The 17,786-nt window shown below is 39.1% G+C and overlaps 1 protein-coding gene across 5 annotated transcripts in view; it reads right to left on the bottom strand.

Moving 5' to 3' along the window:
* CYRIB (CYFIP related Rac1 interactor B) overlaps positions 1-17,786 on the bottom strand; it is a 153,333-nt gene that overhangs the window by 48,877 nt on the left and 86,670 nt on the right. For 2 of the 5 annotated variants that reach the window (XM_073330130.2, XM_073330126.2), the window contains exon 2: positions 13,919-13,955. The exons of 2 other annotated variants lie outside the window; for them this stretch is intronic. The gene's annotated coding sequence lies outside the window, so the exon portion shown is untranslated. The remainder of the gene's footprint in view (positions 1-13,918; positions 13,956-17,786) is intronic. One more of the 5 variants, XM_073330127.2, reaches the window with a different exon arrangement.

Raw genomic sequence — 17,786 nt, 5'->3', positions numbered from 1 at the left:
ATTCAAACAGTTATATTTTAACTACTAAAATATCACATCACATCTTAGTAACTTCTGTGTTCTTTACTCTCTCTTTTCTTAGTGTGTGTTGGCTATATATACAGTTTTTTTGTTTCACCCTAAGGTAGATTCTATAATGGGACGAGCGATACTCAATTTGCCAAGTGTTTTGGGATCTCTTAGGATGAACAGCACTATTATTTATATTGTCATAGGACCATGGACCAGACTCCTATTGTGTAGGCGCTGTACAAACAGAGAAAAAAAGATGGTCCTTACCCCCAAGTTGCTTGTAATCTAAGTAAAAGACAAGAGACAAACGGATGCAGACCAGGAGGGAAGGGGAATACAAGGAGTCAGCGTGATAACAGTGGTCTCAGCACACCAGCAGAATATATTATAAATAAGTGCAACATTTCTTAAAACATGTGGTGCTATTACTTAAGTGCTGATAACATCCTCTGAACAGTATGATGTGAAACAAAAGTTCTTTCCAAGTACCAGACAGAAAAGAGGGTGTACTGAGAAATACAAAGAGAGAGCAACTAGGTAAGTTTTGTGGGCATCCCTAAAGAATAATCATTAAAGAAAGTGCTAATGATCTGGGATTTTAAACAACTGCTGTTTAATTTAATTGTAGGTCTAGCCACTCTTGTTGCTGGCCTGGTAGCCTCCACCACTAGACTCTCATAGATTTGGAATGGGGGAGAAAACTGATGGCATCCCCATACAGAAAATAGAGAATACCTTAAAAACAGATGAAGGTATGCCGCTGCTCCCACACTCACTAATTAGTACAACGTCGGGGGGGAGGGGGAGAGGGAGGATGTTGTATGAAGATTTTAAATGTTACACTGAGTTGAGCTCCCAGGACAACCTCTTGTTTTTAAGGGATAAAGAACCAGTTCAAATAAGGCTGGGACAACTGGAAGCTTCCAGGTGTCTAACGCGGAGTTATTAGCATTTTAGTAATAGAGTAGGGAAGCCGCTACATGCTGTACACCACCACTCCTAGTCTAGCTGATTGGAGACATGCTGATTATCAAGACAGCACCAAGGCTTTCAGTCTGGCTGCTACCAAGGCAGAGTCAGATGCTCGTCTGAGACTTCCAAATGGGTCAATCAAGGTTGAAGCCTTTTGGATCAGACTCTTGTTGATATTTCCAGGTGGAAAGAACAGCACGCCAAGGTGGTTTCAAAATGCCTGAGGTTCTAACTGTTCATAATATCTGTAATCAAATCTTAGCCAAGCCAGAACTGGTCACTTCTGAAACAGGATGTACCAGCCATTCCTGTTCATAAGTAGATTTGGAAAGATTAGATTTTTATCAGTAAGTATCAGTAAACATCGATTTCACCATACACTCACAAACAAAAAAATTTCCATCGATAACTACTGAAATTTACAGATAGGCAAAGTTAGAAAGATGCTACTTGAGAATTTAGTTTGATTTAAGGGTATTTAGACATGTGATATTGACAACTTGTGTTTTAAAAGTTGCAAAATTTAACATTTTGAATCTCAACATGTCTTCATTAAATAATTGTCTGACCCCCCACCCATAATTTCCCACAACTCTGAAAATGTAAAATCTATAAAAAGTAAAAAAAAAAAAAAAAAAAAAAAAAAAAAGCTTTGAACCCATAATTTTGCACAAGTCAGAAAATTTTAATTGATAAAAATTGAAAAAAAAAGCTCACAAATGAACATATTACCCATCAAAATTATTTTTAAAAAATTAAAATTGAATTCTGCCAAGCCAATCCATACGAGATACTGTGTCATCACTGAACTGTACTTTTTTTTTAAAAAATAGCAATTGCAGAAAAGCCAGTCTTGCAGAGCCACGTAGTGCTGAAAGGCATCAAAAGTTTCAGAGCTATGTCCATTATCAGGCTAACTCCTCTCTCATTCTAAGCAAAAAGTCACTGAGCTGCACTTTGTTGAATTTGAGCTTGGGTCCACCATCATATGACACTTCAATCAACTCTTTCTTTTCCTCAGCTGAGAGCCCATCTGGCAAGGTGTCTTCTATTTAAAATGGGTCTCTGATCCTTACCTGGGCACCAGGCAACTTGAGCTCCAAGCTGCTCTTATTCCCAGTTCCCCTCCAGTTCCCTCTGAGCCAGAGAGCTCTGCCAGTCCCACCGCAGGCCCTGGAATCTCTGGAAAGTCTTTCTTATTAGTCTCCTCAGGTGCTGATCTCAACTCCTTCCCCTGGACTCAGGGGCCCCACAGCCCTCCAGCTTAGGCTGCATTGTGATTCTAGCAGGCTTCCATTTTAGGGAGCCTCTCTCCTGACTCAGTGCTCCCCTGACATTGTGTTCTCTAAGCTGTCTGCCTTCCTCCTCCTCCTGGGAATCACCTAACAGCTGGGTTCTATATTAAGAAGGTAGCTACCTGATTAACACCTGGCCCATTTTCCAGCTAGTCTGCTGCTCCCTGGAAGCAGATCTCTGTTTCTATAAAAGGGGCTATATATCATGGAACAGGGATTAGCTGGCCCTGAGTTCCACTACTCCTTAAAGGGGACAGTCATAGTGTACCACTTCCAACAAGCTTAGGTCTCACAGTTTGGGGACTGCAAATGTATAGCGTAACTGTCATATTGTGTGTGAAGATTTGCAACACCAAGTTTTTGAGTACAGGTAAGGACGTTATACAGGCCAGTCTGATGGCTCTGGGCTAATCATGTGATTTGGGGACCAGGTTCCTTGAATCTGTAGGTGCTCCAAATGAGCTCTCCAACCTGTCCCTTGGGTTCCAAACACTAAGCCAGCTCTGCAATATGTTGTGGTATTAAGACCCTCTAGTCTGTCTGACATTTCACCAGATAATAGACTGGTCTGAGCCAGTGCTGAAAGTCTGGCAAGTGGCATCAAATCATGTACACGAATGCCAGCATGTGGCCTAGCACTGCAAGATATGTTCATATTGTTGTAGCTGGTTATTATAACTAGAGCATGAGTGAAAGCTTGTAATGACTGGAACCAGTTCTTGGACAGGTATTCTTTTTCAGATCTGGAGTCAATCAAGGATCCTATGAACTCTATCATATGTGCTGGGGTAAAGGATTATTTTCACAGTTCTCTAGAAAGCCCAGCTGGGTGAAAAGGGATAGAGCACATTATAAGTGTGTTGCTGCCTCTCACTATGCTGTACCTGTCATCTGTCAGTCATCCATGTATGGGCAAATGCGGACTGCTACCACGGCAAGGCATTTCATGAAGACCCTCTGTGCTGTTGAGAATCCAAATGGCAGTGCCTTGTACTAGTAATGATTTGACTCCACTGTGATACCCAAGCACTACCTGTGTGCTAGATGGATGGCTACATGGTATCAAGCATCCTTCGAGAGCCACAAATTAGTCTTGAACTTGACAGGAATAGAAAGATTGAGGCAACTGCTACCATCCTGAATCTGAGTTGGTATATACATTTGTTCAGTCTCTTCAAGTCTAGGGTAGGATAAAGACTCCCCATTTGTACTTTGGAGGAAAATACTAATGGAGTAAAAACTGCTCCATATTTCTGTGAAATCTCTTCTACAGCTCCTAGACAAAGTAACAAGGACACTTTTTGTAATAGGCTTTTGAGGGAAGGGAGATATGTGTAGAAGTGAATAGGATAAGAAGTTACTCACCTTGTGCAGTAACGATGGTTCGAGATGTGTGTCCCTATGGCTGCTACACTGTAGGTATATTTGTTCCCCCACACCTCTGATTGCACATTTCAGGTGTTCAAAGGGTAGTCCAGTTAGGGTTTTTAGAACTAGACTGAGGTCCAATGTTGGAGTTGGGTGTCTGGTGTGCAGGAATAGTTTTCCTATGCCCTTGAGGAATCTTCACGTTGTTGAATGGGTGAATACCAAATATCCATCCACTTCCTGGTAGAAGGCCGTTGTGGCCCAAGATGTACTTGGAGTGAGCTAAGAGAGAGACCAGCCCTTTTAGCATCTAGTATATAATTTAGGCTCAAGGGAAGGGAGGAAGATGTTACAGCAACTTGTTTGGAATTGCACCAAATTTGGAATCATTTCCACTTTTGCAGGTAAGTGCAATGAGTCATCGATTTCCTACAGTGGAGTAACATTTCCTTCACCTCCTTGGAGCAGCAGCTCTCTCTGTATGGGAACTATAAGGAGCTAAGCCTGAAGCCAGAGGATCTGTAAGTTGGGGTGATGGAGCTGTCCATTGTTTAGGAAGAGTAGGTGAGGAATGGGTTGAAGAAGAATTGGAGGACACACTGCTATGTCATTCTTGGGTACCACACCTGTCTCGGCAATGTGGGTGCAATCAGTATAACTCTTGATTTTTTCTGACTTATTAATAGGACCTTCAAGATCAGAGGGAATGGAGGAAAAGCATATAGCAGCTCTCTGCCCCACTGAAGGAGGAAAGTCTCTCTTAGGAACGGTTTCCCCAGTCTGGCTCCGGAGCAGTAGTTGGGACATTTCTTGTTCCGGTAAGTACCAAGTAGGTCTCTTGTTGGGGTTCCCCATCAACTGAATATGTTGTGAAGCACTGCTGGGTTAATTTCCCATTCATGATCATGCTCAGTCCCCAGAATCACCGGGGTGTTCACCTCCAGCTTCCCTCTCAGCCCCACGGATGTTCCAGCAAGGAGTGACCAACATGACAACCTCTCTTTGACCTCACACCTCTAGCTGCCTACTTCCAGTTATTTTTACCGATTTAATTCACAAACTTAACTCAATATTAGTGAAAACTGAAGTTCTTGTTTTTTATAAGATCTCCTCAGCATTACTGTAGAACCTCAGAGTTATGAGCTGACCAATCAACCACACACCTCATTTGGAACTGGAAGTACACCATCAGGCAGCAGCAGACACACACACAAAAAGGGGGAAAGCAGTTAAATGTAAAAAAAGGAATTAAATGTCAACTACTAAAAAAAAATAAAGTTTAAAAAAGATTTGACAAACTGTTTGTGCTTTTTTTCATTTAAATTAATATGGTCAAAAGCAGCATTTTTCTTCTGCATAATAAAGTTTCAAAGCTGTATTAAGTTAATGTTCAGTTGTAAACTTCTGAAAGATCATAATGTTTTGTTCAAAGTTATGAACAACCTCCATTCCCGAGGTATTTGTAACTCTGAGATTCTACTGTACTTTTTTCTGTTGCCACAAAGGTAGCAAGATAAAGCTAGAGAGAAAATAAATGCTACTACCAATCACTCAGCCCACAAAACTCTGACTATCCCTGTGAAGCTGCCCATAATCCTTTCTGGCACTCAAGGTATTTTCGCCAATGCTCAGGCCACGTGGAACAAGTTGTGGGAAACAGAAGGGCTAGCCAAGAAAATGGTTTCAAACTTGACCTACTTTCAAAAAAAATAAGACATATGGAATGCCACATTTGATTACAATGATTTGGCCCATTACAGCCTTATGGGGCTGTCTGATGCCGAGTGCAGTGTCAAGATCAGACAAGCAGAAAGCAAAGGCATATTTTCAAAACAAAACTCGCACGCATGCCCTTCATGCTGAAAACACCCCTGACAGATTTCAGTTTTTTACTGAAATCCAGAGGAAATTTAATATAAGTACATGACGTAACCAAATTCCCGAGCACTATAGACCAATTCCCTGAGGGGAACTGTACATTAAAGTACTTTGCTCCCAACTGGTGAACAACAGAATATATGCTCAATGAATGATAAAACCCTTTTTAGTATTTATGTAAGAAAATATGAGAATCAAGAATGGTGCCAAATGTAAAAGATGTGAGGTATAAAATTGCCATGCTTTTAACTCAGATAATGTACAAATACAGGAAGATATATTTGTAACCAATGAGGCTTTTTGTTTAAAGAATAAATCAACTCATCTTTGTAGAGGTAAAATAGAAAATACTAAAATATTCCTGTGATGGTTTATTATTTGCATTTAAATGCACATTAACATTGACAGCTATGATGTTTAAAATCAATAGCAATGTTCAATATATTTAAGGTCTTCTGCTTAATTACAAGCAGTTACCTTAAATCCAGGCTCTGTACACTAGTTGAGCTTCCTCTCCCAACCCTCAGACATGCAAGAATACATACCATTAAAAACATGAAAACAATTTATTTTCTTTGTGGGGAACTGGATCCTATGGAAGTTTTTAAGTCAGGCAAGCATTTGTAACTGATTTCAGAGTGGAAGCTGTGTTAGTCTGTATCAGCAAAATGTTTTGTTGATACAGACTAACGAGGAGTACTTGTGGCACCTTAAAGACCAACAAATTTATTTGATCATAAGCTTTCGTGGGCTAAAACCCACTTCATCGGATGCATGCAGTGGAAATACAGTAGGAAGAGATATAAATATAGATACATATACACACACAGAGAACATGAAAAATTGGGTGTCACCATACACACTAAAACAAGAGTGATCAATTAAAGGGAGCTATTATCAGCAGGAGAATTCTGGAAATCAATTTGGCAACTCTGTCTTTTAAGGCACGCTGAACATGTTTTTATTTGAATGTATCACAAAGAGATAACCAGCTCTTCCCTGCTTAATGAGTAACAGTTATTTTCTGAATATATGATGTCCCAGAATTAGATTAGTCAGATAATGGCCTGAGCATGACATCAGAAAATAGCTACCCAATTGGTTTGAACTATTTGCTTTCTTCCCTCATGAAATATACAGTTTGTGATTGGAGGGAAGAGGAAATGGGAAGCTGAGGTTATACTCTGAAGCTTCACCACCAATATTGTGGAATTCAGAGGCTCTAGATACATTCAGCCGTCAAGGCAGATGGCAGGCTCCAGGAATGCAGAGAGGTTTGTAACCAATGATACTAGGAGTTAATCCTTTCACAGAAAGCGACCAGAAAGATCTTAATATTTTACTTGGCTCTGAATGTAGTCCACATTACTGTCCCATCTCCATAGTTATTTTTTCCCCCCTCCAATGGAGCCATATGAAGGAACAGGAATACTAAAAAGTGTAACCATCTCCATCTACTGAAAATCCTAGTATTATAGATGTTACCTAATGAGGTCCGCCTAAGGGATCTAAGGTTATAACTCAGGGACTGTATTGTGCAAACAAGCCTTAATGTCCAGCTTGGAAAGGATTATTCCAATAGATTTTTACTTGAAATCTAGCAGCTATTCAGACACTTGTACAAGCTTATAAATAACCTGCTCAACTGCTCATTGAGAATGCTCAATCTACAGACTGAGTGGAAAAAAACACAGCCCTATTAATGTTTATAGGTACTACTAATTTAAACTATGTAACCACTCAACAACAGAGATGCAGGTTTAAAATCCAATGACAAAACAGCTGTGGTGGAATTTTTATTTATTTTTTAACACAGGAAAGATGTAAATTTAGAGTTATGGACATTTACTTATTTCAGTGTATGATTCAGATTAAAGAATGGAAACTACCATGAATTTCATATGAGCAACTCAGAAATTGATCTGTGCTTTAGCTATTTAATACACAAATTACTTAGAGCACATTTTATTGTTTAATATTCTTACCATCAAATTTAAGTTTTGTGCATTCTTTTCCACGACTGACATCTAGTGGTGGCTCTTAAAAGAGCCACTTCAAGAACTCCATAATAGCTTTCACACAGACCAGTTTTCTCTTGGAACAATATTCTACTAAACTACAATGTTTTTCCATAAGTGGTCCTTCAATTCTGCAGTTGGAATAGTTCATGCATTGTTCTTTGATAAGAAAAATATTGCCTTAACTGAAATTAATCAGTTATGGAATAAATGTAGATTAAGTCTTTCAGCAACTATAATAGGGTTCAAAAAAGAACTAGATAAGTTCATGGATGATGGGTCCATCAATGGCATCCCTAGCCTCTGTTTCCCAGAAGCTGGGAATAGGTGACAGGATGGATCACTTGATGATTACCTGTTCTGTTCATTCCCATTCCTATTTGGGCATCTGGCATTGGCCACTGTCGGAAGACAGGATACTGGGCTAGATGGACCTTTGGTTTGTCCTAGTATGGCCATTCTTATGTTCTGTTCAAATTGTTATCTACTTGAGGGTCCTTCATAAGGAGTTTGACATCAGATTATAGGACTGCACAGCTGAGCGGTTCTTTATTAATATCTGAGCTGTGAATAAGTTGCCTTCTAATTTCAGAGGAAAGTAAAACACCTGTTTTTACTTAAGAAACTATTTTGATGGAGTGATATTTTTTAAAGTTGTATCAATAGTCTCTCCTGTGGCAGAGTTTAGGGGTTCAAATCACAGGACTTTCTTCCCAGGATCTCATCATTTGCCAGAGGAAATGGCTTAGTGAGCAAATCAACACCTAGATTCCCTGAAATCATAGTTTCAAAGTTTTGGCAGGATTGATTCCACCCCCTTCATTTTAAAAGAAAAATGGATCATCATGTTATTTTTTTGTATGAATCACCGATGAGACCTTGAGCTGAATACAGTCTATTCTGTGTAGACACTAAAGATTCTTTTCAGAGTAACAGCCGTGTTAGTCTGTATTCGCAAAAAGAAAAGGAGGACTTGTGGCACCTTAGAGACTAACCAATTTATTTGAGCATAAGCTTTCGTGAGCTACAGCTCACTTCATCGGATGCATACTGTGGAAAGTGTAGATCTTTTTATACACACGAAGCATGAAAAAATACCTCCCCTCACCCCACTCTCCTGCTGGTAATAGCTTATCTAAAGTGATCACTCTCCTAACAATGTGTATGATAATGGCCCAACTTGATTATCATACACATTGTAAGGAGAGTGATCACTTTAGATAAGCTATTACCAGCAGGAGAGTGGGGTGGGGGGAGGTATTTTTTTCATGCTTTGCGTGTATAAAAAGATCTTCTACACTTTCCACAGTATGCATCCGATGAAGTGAGCTGTAGCTCACGAAAGCTTATGCTCAAATAAATTGGTTAGTCTCTAAGGTGCCACAAGTACTCCTTTTCTTTTTACTAAAGATTCTGTGGAACTTTCTTCAAGAATTGGAGGCCCCGTGGAAGACCTCATGTACACAGGGAAACCGGCCAGCATAGATGTTGCAAGAATAAGAAAAGTTCATCCTGTGGACGCTACTGCGGAATAGAAGTCACTTTTATTCTGGAATAATTACTATGCTTTGTGAACTGACTTACCCACAGCCAAAAACTGGGTGCAGTTCACCTTGGAGTGTGTAAGTCCAGGGTTAATACAGACTTAACTATTAATGTGCTTTTCCTTTTCATAAGGACACAAGCTAAAGGATGTACTCTCTATCTTACTTCCAGATCTCTTTGTTTGTTAGGTGTTCCAAGCACACATTTTGCATTTAATTTTATATTTGCATCATGATCATGTAAAATATTTCTAAGTTGTATTTTTTTTTTAAGATGAAAAAGTTATTCGCCAGTCCTTATCAAGTTAAACAGTTTGTACTAAAAGTTAACAGATATAAATAATTCTTAGAATTAATGAATGGAAAAAAGGAAATAATTTTTCAAAGTTGAGTTCAATGCCCAGTTCAATGCCCAATCTAATAATATTACACCACCAATCTTAGTTACAGTATATTTACATTCAACTGCAAGCAGGTTTCAATCTTTCATATAAAAATTATCTTGTAGTACTTCATCTCCACCTGTAGAGGTCATTCATTTACAACTTGACCTTGCAGACCAAGGGAAATATTCATCACAACTTCAGAGAAACAATTATCATAGTAGATTTTTCTCTGCATATCCCCAGGCATGCAGTTCCTCTTCTTCTGCACTTTACACTGTGACAATCAAGATCCTCAAACCTTAATCACTGGTACCACCTTGTGACATTAATATATTTGTTTCCTTTCAAAGACACTTAAAATTTCTTCATTCTATTAGTGTTTTACACAGTCATGGGAAAAGTAACAAGAAATTCACGTAAATAAAGCTGCAAGACATTAAAAATTTTGCAAGGTGCTTTGGATGGCTCCGTGATTTAGACTGGGATACAGACCTTCACTCTTGAACCAGATCAGGTTAATAGCCAATGAGATAAATCATTACCTCAGGCTTGTTCAGTAGATTATTTGAAATAAATTGATGGGTTTAGTATATTTTCTAAGGGATGGGTGTCCAATGTTATAGAGCCCACACTACATACTTGGTAGTTACAGCTGTAGTGTTAGCCAAAAGGCCATACATTAAGTGATTAAGAATACCTTCTTCACTCTTAGAAGTGACACCTTCACAAAAGGGGTGAGGTGGGAAAGCTTGCCTTTTCTGTGGCTAAATTTTGTAATTCTCAGTGCAAGGATTGTCTTACGTTCCTTATAAAGTGTTATGCATATTTATTGTGTTTTACAGCAGTAATACAGGATTTTCTATTTCAGGGCTGTCAGTCTAGCACCTTTATTGAGCACTAAGCACCCCTTAAAAAAAAAAACGAACACTTTCACATCATAGATTTATCCATTTAAAGTTTCAAAACGTACAAGTCTTTTTGCCTCAATACATCATTTAAAAAATATTTCAAATATTTTCACTCTGAGGTCTATTATCTATTGATTTATTGCATTTTTGGTGTGAATTTCACTTATGTAGAGGAGGGGAGTCATTTAATAACTTTTATTCCAATCATACCTTCTTGGAATCAGCAAAACTCCCAGTAGACTTAACTTTATTTCCCCACCCAAATGCCAGTCTAAGTGCCCAGCTATCCTGATGCTAGATTGTGACCTGAACATTCATATTGCTTCAGTTAATATAAAATATTTGTTATTCGAACACTGGAAAGTACATGAAGGTCTCTGTCCATAATGGCTCACTAATCCTGTCATCTGATCAAGTAATGCAAACAACGTGTTGTTTCTATGCATTGTAGCTAGAGAAAAAGTATTAGATAAAACTACAGCAAAACAGAAGATTCTTCAAAATAAATGGAAACCCTTAGTTCACTCTAACCACCACCAACCATCACAGATCAAAATGGTCATGACTGTGATAATTATCAATAATCACCTATTTAATTATGTAAATGCCTATTTCCATATTCTAGCTCCCAGTCCTCAGGTTTGTTTTGCATATCAGCCAGTAAAGATGACACATTCAGCATTTGAAAGATATAAAGTTGTTTTTCTATACATTTAACTATCAACCTATGAGAGTTAACTAGGGAAATACAAAGGACAGCTCTAAGGAAAGAGAGCACTTCAGCTCCTGTAGCCTTCAGATCTAAGAACCTGAAAAAACGTGGTTCAATTTTGGTATTGGAAGTCCATCAGATTGAGCTGTAGGGGATCTCCATTTCCAGAATACCTACTGAGTGCAGTCCCATTTGTTTGGCAGAATTTGGATGAGACTGAGCCAATACACCATGATAGATTCCAGCTATGTTAACTGTTGACAGAGGCAGCAGGTTACTTTTGGCACCCGGGAGGATATTACTTCCATTCCCAAAGTCAAAATTGGAGATTTTCAAATACTAAAATAGCTGCCACAAATCTTTGGGGGACTCAGTATGAGGATTTTGAGGATCAGACTTTTTGCATCTATAAATAGGGCAAAAGCTAGAGGGACAACAGCGATCCTTTAAAATGTTGGCCCAACAGTGCCCCACTTTTTAAATTTGGGTTGCAGCTCTAAAAGAAAGGCTCCATCTCCAAAGGAAGCCAGTGTTTTATTGATTAAAATAGATGAAAACTTTGAAAAAGAGTAGAATTAAATGGAAACAAACACTTGGACGTTCATATTTGTATTAACTTGCCCCATTATATTTTGAGAGGTTTTGTTCTTGATTTGGTATGGCAGCTCACTTGCTCGGAATCTGGTCCTTGAACTGTGCCAAGTCACTACCATAAGGGGCAGTTTATACCACTTCTTCTGTAAAAAACTTCTTTATGTTTCCCTGCACACATTCTAAAGCAAATACTGAGAAAGTTCTCTTGACTTACATATATTACTATTTCCTCATAATTCTAAATTCCACCTACTTGTGATCTTGTAGACTATGAAAATATTCCCTGCTTCGTATATCTGATTTTTAGTGAGGAGACAGCCAATATCAGAACTGCCAGGAATCTCACTACAAAGTACTTAAAATTAGATTTATAGGTGTCAGTGAAAAATCAAACCTTCTTGTAAAAAAAATGTGAGACAAGTATGCAAACACAAAAAGGTTTAACCCTTTTTGATGTGTGGACAATGTATATACATAAAAAGCTCTTTTCCATCAAGAGGAGAAGAGACTACAAAAGTCAACAACTGAAAAAAAAAAAAAAAAAGAAAAAAGAAAAGCAAGAAGCTAGGCGCAGTTGAGTTACCAAATATGGGGTGAGAACACGCAATTACCTGCATGGTCACACATTACTGAACTGAAGTCTCCCAGGAACTGAGATGAACACTTAACATTTGAAATAAGCAGATATCTAAAAATCAGTTAAATTCCTCGCCATTACTATATTACACTGTGCACCAATCAATTATTTCACTAGTGACTATGTTTTTACAGTGTTACTAGTAAGAACTCTTAACTGAAGCTGAAGAATGGAAAGGAAAGATGGACTTATGGTTCAGGCACTGGACCAGGACCCAGGCAATCGAGGCAATTCCCAGCTTTGCTACAGACTTCCCATGTGACATTAGGAAAGTGACTTAAATCCCTCAGTGCCACACTTCTTTATATAGAACAATCTCATAAAATATGTTCCTATCCCCCTACATTCTTATTCCTTAAATAAGACAATTAGTTTAATTGGTAACAAAGAGTCTTCTTGACACTACTCCCAACACTAATCAGACAGGACAGATGTAGCTAATTTCCCACCCAATGATTCAAACACTTTCTTGATGATGCATCAAAACTAAGAGGTAAGGTTCATTCTTCTTCTATCCGGTGCCAGTGGTATCTTCTTCAGCATCTCTAGTTAAGAGACAGCCAGCACTGCTGGGCCTCTGTTGGCACAACACCAGATAAACATGGAGGTACAATACAACTATGCTTTATGTGCTAACTTATATGACTGCAAGATAAAAAGCTAAAAAGATAGAGTATTTATAGTGCACACCCCATTTCACAGAATCTTAAAGGTGGTAGAAGATGTTGCTTGTTTTGAAGGTAAAACATCTGGTCTAGGAAAGATCCTAAAGCAGATGCCACTGTAGCCACATTAAGAAAGCATTTTTAGTGTGTTGCAAAGATCTGAAGCAATTAGTTTTCTCTTTGTTTGGTCTTCCAAAGAGTTTAAGAAACACTGCCCTTGAAGGTCATTATCATTTTTAAAGGCTATCAATGATTTACATGCTCAGAGCCCATGTTTCTTTAAATGAAAGCCATTTTAATTAGCTTTCTTCAAGTTATCTTCTTATTCCTTCACTGTTATTAAGTTGAAGACTGTGTTAGGATATTGAAGGAGCAACGCAGAAGCAAAAGACTCCTTTATCTGTTTTCTCCCTGGCAAGATAGTGTGTAAAGTGCATCTTAATGAAAAAAATTAGTAGATCAAGCATATTTATACTCTCTCCTACCTTCTGAAGGTTAAAAGTAAGGCAATGAATAACTGAGAGAAAAGGTAGGTGGGGTAATATCTTTTATTGGACCAACTTCTGATGGTGGAAGATAAGCAGCTCAAAAGCTTGTATCTTCCATCTTCCACCATCAGAAGTTGGTCCAATAAAAGACATTCTTTCATCTACCCTGCGACCAACATGGTTGCAATAGCACTGCAAACAACCAATAATAAGTTTCAGTCATTCCTTTCTAGTCTGAAAATCTAAGTAATTCCCAATGAGCTTTGTACATTTCTAAAATCAAAGTAGCCAATTGGGGCTTTTCCTTCAAGATACAATTAATGCTAGCTTAACAATTTTCTTCCATTTGCTATCTTTTAAAAGCTTATAGTTTTAATTCCCTTGGCCAATTCTCTCCCCATCAATGCACTTACACAATGATAGAGAAGTTAAAATTCTTACCTACAGCCAGCGCTGCTCTCTGTTTTTGGACCCCCGTCTGTTTAAAAAAAAAACAAACATACATACATTATGAAATAATATATTTTCTGCACCTAGATTTTATAAAGCATTTTAATAAATATTAAATGTTTAAAAAAGTCTAAGTTTAAGATGTTTAACACATGCTACCTAGCTTTATAAGAAGAATATATATCTGTTTGATCCACGGTACTGTTCTTTTGAAACTGATGAATGTATAGAACATCAACGGTGTGTAGTACTGAGACATTTTACAAGTGTGGGGAGTTTTTAATGAATGGCTCAATACCACATGCTAGTTTGTTTCACTGACAGATATTAGAATAGATCAGGCAGTTCTGATTATTTTACAACTTGGTTTCAAAATTTGCTTTTACAGGAGTTTGCTAGATTTAGTTTAGCCATTAGTACACATATCCCATCATTACATTAATCTCTAGGCTCTCAATACAAATAAAGGCAGAAGTTTTCAAATACTGTGAGAGACAGAAGCTTTAAAATACACTAAATATCTTCTGAAAATAGAACATCAGAAGGTCTGGCTCCAAGGCTCAGAACATGCTTCTTTTAGGAGTCTACACCTCTGATAAATACATCAAAGGGTTACATCTGTGCAGTGAGGAAGGCCACATGACTCCTACACAGCTCTAGTCTGTGCTATATGTTACTTTCATCAACTATCAACATTTTAGGGTTAATATAAAAAAGAAACACTACTAAAATGGTTTGAGCATTGGCCTGCTAAACCCAGGGTTGTCAGTTCAATCCTTGAGGGGGCCATTTAGGGATCTGGGGCAAAAATTGGGGACTGGTCCTGCTCTGAGCAGGGGGTTGGACTAGATGACCTCCTGAGGTCCCTTCCAACCCTGATATTCTATGATTCTATGTTAACAGCATGCTTCCTCAAAAGGAAGCAGGGAAATCCACTGAATCCAATGCAGCTCCCAAGCTAGACACGACAATATTTTCTACTGATAACAGTACCAAACAAGAACACTCAGCAGGTACTGTAGCACCAGGAGAGACAGGGATGGAGGGAGAAAGAGGAATCCGAGTTATCCTCCCCGCTTGGCAATACCCAGATCTGCGTGGATCATCAGATACTAATGATTTCAGACTACTTTTGTGCGCGTGCATGTGTACACACAGGCAGTTTTAGTACAGTAGAGCCCTGATTCCTGACTGGGGACTCTTTGTATGTGAGTCGCATCTACTTTCTGCTCTACTGGCTATTGGCTCCTGCCCTCTTTCTTACAAATAATAACCAACATTAGCAGCTTCTTCCACTACCTCAGTTGAATATTCCATGTTAACTGCCTTTTGTATTCGAACAGGGATTCTCAGTCTGGAGGTCACAAAGAGGTTTGAGGAATCATGACAACCCTACCTTTCCTCTCTCTCTCTCTCTCTTTTTTTTTGGTTTTAAATAAAAATGTTTATAGCCTTCATGGTCACAGACATAACCTCAAACCAGGAGCGAGCATAAACCAAAGTAGTGATATCTGTCTGACTCTATGGACAATCTGAAATAATAGCTAAGACATGTGAACTGCCTGAATTGTTTCAGCCAGAGCTCTGTGGACTATGCAAATCTACAACAATGGAATTTGGCATTTTTCCAGTATAACACAAAATCAGAACTTTTGCCACAGAATTTGCCAGTTTGCTGCAGCCAAGCATCTAACATTCTGTTTAGTCTCCCTGCTCTGCTGGGAACTGGCCTGCAGCTGCTTCTTGCTCCCCAGTTTTCTGCTCCAGGGTTAAATACATTGGACTATATATAGCATGTGCCCTACGCTATTCCATGAAGCCTGGCAGCAAGGCTAGGCTTGGCAAGCCGGTCAACTGACCGGCCAAATAATATCATCTGACCAATAACTAGCCCCCTATTTGACCACCTGTCAAATACTCCTGTAAGAATGTCCAGATGTAGGTGGGGGCATATCTTTTTGACTGCACCACGGTGCCATCTATTACCAAGCCTGCTTCAATGTCTTGCTCAATACCCTTTATTATATGCTAATGCCACCTGTTGGGAAAAAGGTGAACCAATTGAAAGCTAAGCATCTTCTAGATGTGTCATGAAATCTTCTAGAACAAAGGCATTACGTATTATGTATTTTTATATAATTAATGTACATGGCAGTTTTCAAAGCACAGTAAATTTAAAAATCACGCTTCTTGACCCAAAGAAATAACTCAGAAGGGAGTGGGAGGAGAGGAGGGTTCACAGTCATTAAACCCCCTCTCCCAACACAGAGAGGAAAAAATGTCCAAACATTAAGCCTCTTCCTTAAACAAAAGGATCACAGCTTTTAATTGCCCCAGCACCTCTCCCGCACTTTCAAAGCAAACAACCCACATTAAATGCCCATGTAAATAAACCACCACTCCACCTCTCAACAAATATCCCATTCATAACCTCCCTCCCGCCCACATATCATTAGAACCTGCAGGGCTGGACCAGGGGGGTTCTCAGCTGCTGATCCTCCACATCAGCGTAGGAGGCTCAAGTTGAGCTCCCATGGGAGGACCCTGTGAGGTTGGGCTTGGTAGGAAGTACAGGCCAGCAGGACCTGAGTGGTGGCCCTCACAGCCCCCCGAGTGGCCAATACCAGTACTTAAACAAGGAAGCCGTGAAGGGGAGCTTCCTGAGCAACGACACAGACTGCCTGCCTGTCTCTGCTCCAGACCCCTGGTTGTGATTAGTCTCCAGCTTCTGACCCTGGTTTGCCCTCACCTTTGCTCTTTGATGGCTGTCTGTAACCCGGCGCCTGATCCCAATCTCCTGGTAACCTGACCCTGCATGCCCCCCTACACCTGATCATCAGTTCACTCCCTGGCCTGTCTCAGACTCTGATATACCGGTACCTGACTCAACCTGGCTCCCAACTCCTGTCCCTACCACTAGATCTGACCACTCTTGTCCCAGTCATGATACATATCCTCAGCCAACTATTACTGATAATATGAAAAGTTCTATGCTAATGAGAGGACATCACATCTTGGCAGAGGAACCTCCCTTTCTATTCTGTTCCTCCTCCTGCTGCTTATGAGTCCATTGGTTTGCTATAGGGATGTCTGCTTCCCTTTCTCTTCATGTTATCTAGACGTCTATAGGGGTCCTGGAAAGAAGGGGCAGCATATGACCTAAAACATTCATTGGTTGGAATCTTCTGGGATAGCAGCAGTTAGAAATAGAACTGAATGGCTACTGGTTGATTGAAATACAAGAGATACTTCATAATCTAGAGGGCATCCCAGAAGTAGTGAGACATTAATAACAGTGACAATGAATTATACAGAGTCCAGGAAAGCCTAAATAAAAAAAATTTAAAAATCCATACAAATTAACCAGACACGGAAAAACTTAAAGCTAACTGCACATTTCTGTTCTTCTGAGTATGACACTCATGTAGACAGAATGGAGAAACACTTGTTGAATTTTTGTGATGTGTGTGTCCAGTCAAACCAAGAAATGGAAAATTAGTCTGCAACAAAATTTGTTTTCTTCTGTGCATTTCCCTACTTTGCTTTTGGCAGCAGCATCAGAAAGCATGGAGTCTTTTGATGAAAACAGTAATGAAACAATTAAAGTGAGGCTAATTCCATTTCTTCATCTTTTAATACAAATTTTACTACTTCAACTGCTAGAGCATCAAAAACTCCTAATTCAGGAAAGTCTTCAGATGTTCATCAAATTGGTATTATGACGTTTTTGAACAGAATGTCCAATGACCAGAAAAACAAACCTGATTGTATGTTTGCTAGAGCTATTCATGCCAGCAATACATAATGTCGTATGGTTGAAAATCCTTATAGTCTAGAATTTTTTCATAAGTTGTATCCA

Source organism: Lepidochelys kempii, chromosome 2 (assembly GCF_965140285.1).
Source record: "Lepidochelys kempii isolate rLepKem1 chromosome 2, rLepKem1.hap1, whole genome shotgun sequence".
NCBI lineage: Eukaryota > Metazoa > Chordata > Testudines > Cheloniidae > Lepidochelys > Lepidochelys kempii.
Note: the sequence above shows the minus strand (reverse complement) of the source record. Positions and strands in the feature narration are given on the sequence as shown.